The sequence below is a fragment of the Acipenser ruthenus genome, chromosome 16 (genome assembly GCF_902713425.1).
Source record: "Acipenser ruthenus chromosome 16, fAciRut3.2 maternal haplotype, whole genome shotgun sequence".
NCBI classification, from domain to species: domain Eukaryota; kingdom Metazoa; phylum Chordata; class Actinopteri; order Acipenseriformes; family Acipenseridae; genus Acipenser; species Acipenser ruthenus.
In genome coordinates, this window is record NC_081204.1 from 33112821 (window position 1) to 33118481 (window position 5661).

A 5661-nucleotide genomic window follows, 5' to 3' on the forward strand; every position below is an offset into this window, starting at 1 on the left:
GACAAGGTAGGTTGTATATCAGGGAGGAAGTGTCAGTGCGCTACATAATGTGGTCCGGTAAATGAAGCAGACTGTGGACAACCGTTCCCAGTGTGTAACCAGATAATACTGCCGTGGATATGCATTGAACTGGATACAATAATGATTATGTATGATTACTGATATTAAAATACCTTCATATCCTTTAGTAATGTAACTAGGCTTTACACTTGTGAAGACTTCTGTTTTACCAATAAATTGATACTTTCTGTTGGTTTTTTTTTTTTTTTTTTTTTTTTATAAAGTATTATTATTTTTTGAAATATTTATAAAATAAAAAAAAAATCTGCATAGGTAAATAACCTTGATTTAAAAAAAAAAAAAAAAAAAGAATATATTTTTGTTTCAGTGAGATTAAAACCATGTAGTGTATATTGTTTACTTGTTTTGGAATTTTTAATAGTAGAATACAAAAATGTTAGTGTTCTGTGACGTTGACGGCGGTATATTGCGGTAAATGCATAGCAATAGTTGAGGCAGTTGTGAAAACACGGAGAGCCACTGGGGATATAGTAAGCACAGCCAATGAGTAGCAGATCGTATCTACAGTAAATAGGGCTTCTGGGAGTATATCCTTTGGTGAACCTTACATGACCGGTATGGTACAGAAAGTGGGTTTAGGGGACGTGGTGAAGTTCAGACTGTACATGAAACCTTTTCATCAAATTATATGACTATACAGACACCAGGAATGTATTCTATTGACCTATAGATGAAACACACTATTGTGTTATTGATTGCGTGCGCATATAAAGAGTAGGTCGCAGATGGATTAAAATATTAAACCCCTGCTAAGCCACATGGAGTTGACTGTACTGATGAAACTACATGAGAAAATAGTAACTTTAAGATTTGAGACTCAAAATATATATATATTTTTTAAATAAAAACTACAACCTGACATTTGCCTTGCTTTCACTACACTTTACTATGCTTGTACCATGGTACCTCATACTGCAGTATGAAGGGGACTGTCTATTAGGCACATGCTTGTTGGTATTGGTTTTTCTTCGTGTCTGTATAGTTGGTGCAGATGACAGCTCTGTACTCCTAACTGTCCTGTGAAAACAGCAAGCTGAGCCGGGCTTTCACACTAGTCCTCTCGTTTTGGATTCATTCCTAATGCAATATCGAGTTCCTCCAGAAGGGGTCAACCTTTTATCGATGTATCAACAGGAGATCAAACCTAGCTTTGTTTAAGTTTCTTTAAACTTGTGGTTAACCAGAAATCCTTTCCCCAAAGGAAACAATGTTTGAATAATTCCTGACTTCCAGGCGTTTCAAAGCAAGGTCAGTGTTTAACAACACCGAGCACAAAGACTGTTAAATACCACTGCGGCAGCAAAGTCAATCCATGCACCCTTCTGCAATATGTAGTACCTTCACACTCTGAACCCCCAGCGATTTCAATTCTACTTCATTTTACTGGTACACTTTTACTTCCTGTGTCAGACAGGCATGCTCTGTTGGTGTACCAGAGTACCACAGGAAGTGATGTTGAGCCAGGACAAAGGAAGTGTAGACTTTCGTTTTCTATAGTGGGGGGTCTGTATGCCCCCCAATTAAAATAATAATAATATATATATATATATATATATATATATATATATATATATAATATATATATATATATATATATATATATATATATATATATATATATATATATATATATATATATAAGAACAAGATCTTCAGCACAACAATATGGGAAACCAGTGGTAATGTTTCTAATGCTTACAAAAAGTAAGAAGATTGATTTGAACCCTTGGTTCTAAGTTGTTATCCCTCAAAGCTGAATGTGCATTAGAGCCACATCTGTATGTTTGGTACTGTATACTGCCATTTGTGTCCTGTCATAACAGCATGTTCTAGTGTAAGCATACAGAAGGCACAGGTTCTGAACAACCCCTCGCGCATATTCATCTTAAAAGTTATTTTTAGTTCTCTTCTAGAATGCTGAGTGCACATGTCAGGCTCTGGCCTGGGTAATTGTCTCTCAGGGATGAGTTTATCATGAGCACCATAAGAACCTCAGACTCGGAACTCCTAGTCATGTGGTTTCAGGATAAAACCAGAGCTCCCTGTGGCCTGCAGGCAACTGCAAATTAAAAAACCTGACCAAGTTCTCGTTTAGATACATAATGTCAGCAGTATGACAGCCTGAAGTCTCTAGTACGATATACCCATCAAGGACTGGGAGTAACAACAGCCAGATCGGACAGACTTTGACAGAGGGCTGATAGTAGGTACTCAGACAGCATGTTCTTCCAGATTCAACCCTGCTGCTCTGAACCTTAAAATGGATAATATAGAACATTCTGTTCATAATGTTACTAGGTAAGTAAGCAGCAGTGCACATGTTACTCCCAGTCCTTGATGGGTATATCGTACTAGAGACTTCAGGCTGTCATACTGCTGACATTATGTATCTAAACGAGATCTTGGTTACTGTTAATATAGTAGATGCCCTTTCAAAACAAAGAGCCGTTTCCCCTAATGGAACAGGCTATATTTAGCAGATGATGAAATGTACCACCACCCAGTTTCATTTACTGCTGTCTAATTCCTGGCAGCCAACGTGCCCTCTGAACACTTGAAGCAAATTGCTGCTGCTCCTGTGCTTATTGTGGGGGTTATTTTGAGTTATATTGGTTTCATAATTATTATCTACAGTACATTAGATTGAAAGAGAACATGAACCGTGCTGCGTTCTTTTTACTGCTGAAATAATTTGTTGAAGTGTTGAAGCTATAATTGACTGTTGCTGTAATATTTGGCATTAGCTGTAGGCAGCTTCATTACAGTTCCTCTTAAGGCCACTATTCACTATGAGACGACAACATAGATGAAATGTTGACCTTTATCCTTATGTAGATGTGGGTGTGTGAACAGTTTTTATACTGTGTACAGTTTCCATATCTTACGGGATCTTTGACTCAAAGCTGAATAATTTGTCAAATTCTATCAGTTATATTTGTCCAGCACCTAAGAAATAGGCCCACTGCATGTGAAAAACTACTGCCAACTGAAACACAGACAACCCCACACAAAAAAGCAAGCGTATCCATACATCATATCATTTTCTCTTTAACTATATTGTTATGATAACTTACTCGAATCCTGTAACTTAATTGGGTACTTAATGGGTTAAGACTCTCTCAGATGAGGTAAGTTTGATGATCTCAAACGAGTTCACATCACAAAACTACCACACAGCTTGGCTTGATTGTTATGTGGCTCGTGAGAGTCCCAGGACTGGCTGGCAGGTGTGTTGGGGTGAGGTCAGGGTCGAGGTGCACTTGCAGGGGTGTGAGGAGACACTGTCCAGGATGCTTCAACCTCACCTGTCACGCCATCATTACACAGCCTTTACAAACAAGCAGAGCAAGTGGTAAAAATGTTCTTGCTCTGCTTGTGTGTGTGCAGGTATGTATGTGACAAGGAACACACGAACATGCAAACCAAGGTGGAAGTGAATTAAACAGGGAGCGGGTCCAGTAGTCAGGGCTGTGATTCCACATCATGCACATATATGGCATCCAGGCACTAGCCCATACCAGGACAGGGAGTAACAGGAACTGCTCGTTTCTTAAGAGCAATTTTCAATTCTTCGATTCGGGGACTCAGCGGTGATGTCATGTTACGTTTTGAGCTACAATAACAGGAAATTTTCGAGTGTTTACCCTGGCAGAATCTGTCTCTCTGTGATTTTTTTTACTTCCTGGCTTATATCTGCTTCCTCTGATTATTGCACTGCATGGCGCAGGAAAAAGAAAAAAGTGGGCAGATATTTGCTTTAGGATCGGATACTGCTGCTCCACAAACGCTAAGAGCTGAGAACTTCATATTGTACTCTTCCTGTTGATTTCCAAAATCGATGACTCTGACTGAGCAATAAGTAAGACAGTGCTCAAACTTTAAAGATACCGCACTCTTAGCTACTGTTTCCCATTCCAGGTAGAAGAGGATTCCTAAAGGGATTCTGGGTACAGGCTGACACACACCGTACTTAGACAGAGAGCTGCTACTTGGAAACCTGATGGATCGGTTCCTTTCTTTCTTGATTCTGAAAAGACAATGCATAGGTTTTTGTTTTTTTTTCTCAGCAGTGCGGCAGGAGGCTGTGTATTTCCTGAACTGAGAAAGCTGCTCGCAAACACAGTTTCCTGCCCTCGGTCAGGACAGGACTGCAGGAAGTTCAGATTGTGCCTGACCTATATCAGCAGGAACTGAGATAGGAGACTTCTGCCCAGGTCACATCACATAATAGATTGAATGGGAAGAACTCCCTCCACCTACACACAGCACTATTGGAGTACTTGTAAACTGTGTACAGTAAACCCTCTCTTGGGTTTTATTAAAAAACAAATTCAGAGCAGCCCCTTTCAACTGGTGACAATCTGAAGATGTACTGAACCTCTACATACAACCAATGAACTCCCTGCCATTAGTGGCCACAATACATAATTTTACTGTACTGTAGGTGGTATTGGATGTTTTTCTAATTATTACTATTTGTTTTATTTAATAATTTTTCTTATTTTTTTTTCTAAGTATCTCTGGATCACAGTTCTATACTAGTTTAGTAAAACATTTATGCAGTTAAGGGGCAATACTGAAACTGCAGACTCTTGTGCATAAAAACCACATCTTATCATTGCTGGTAAAACGTTTCATTTCTAAAAGGGTTGTAGCTTATATTAATGAACAATACTCAAGATCCCCAAAGTACTCAGAGCTTTAGTAATACGGGGAACATTCATTTTAGCATCACTAAACAGCGCTGCAAATGTAAGGGTTTTAGAAATCTATAGTATATCACAATTTTCACAAACAATTTAAATGTATCTTCAGAATACCAGTATATAAGAGTTATAAAGAACAACCACGTTTTTAAAAAGCACCCCTGGTGTGTGATTAAACTCATTGGTTTCTCATCAAGTGGCAGGATTGATACGTCACATGAAAATAAAATGCCAGTGAAATACACGGCCAAATTCCCATAGGAGTTGCTGACTGAAGCTCATATCACATGGGCAGGTCTCTGAGAGTTAACACAGTGCGATGACGCGCAGAATTGTGAATGAATGAGCTAACTTCTCAAACACACAGCTTTAAAGTTGCTACAGTATAGTTAATAAACCTGATGGTAATTATCAGCCTCCCTAATGGTTAATAACGCATCAGTGTTGCACCAGTATGTGTTTTTATTTAGAACCAGAATTCAGCCAGCCTTATGATTTACCGGTTTAGGTATCTTTTCTCACTGTGCGCAGTCATACATACGATTTACATTAAGATCTGCATTTTAAATTATTTTCTTAAAAATATAAAAATAGCTATTTATTAGTTTACTGTATTACACATAAATATATCATACTGTACTTACGAGATTTGCATATTCTTTTGTACGCAGAAATATTAAACCTTGCAAAACAAAAGCCATTTTTTTTATTTTTTAACCATGGACGAGTGGAAACTTGTTGCACCGTACTTAAAACGAGACCGATTCAAACACTGGAAGCATTGAAATATCCCTCATATAAAGTGCAGGAATTCCTGTCATAGTTATTAATGGACTTTGACTCAGAGATGGGTCAGCGTGCAGAAAGGTCCAGC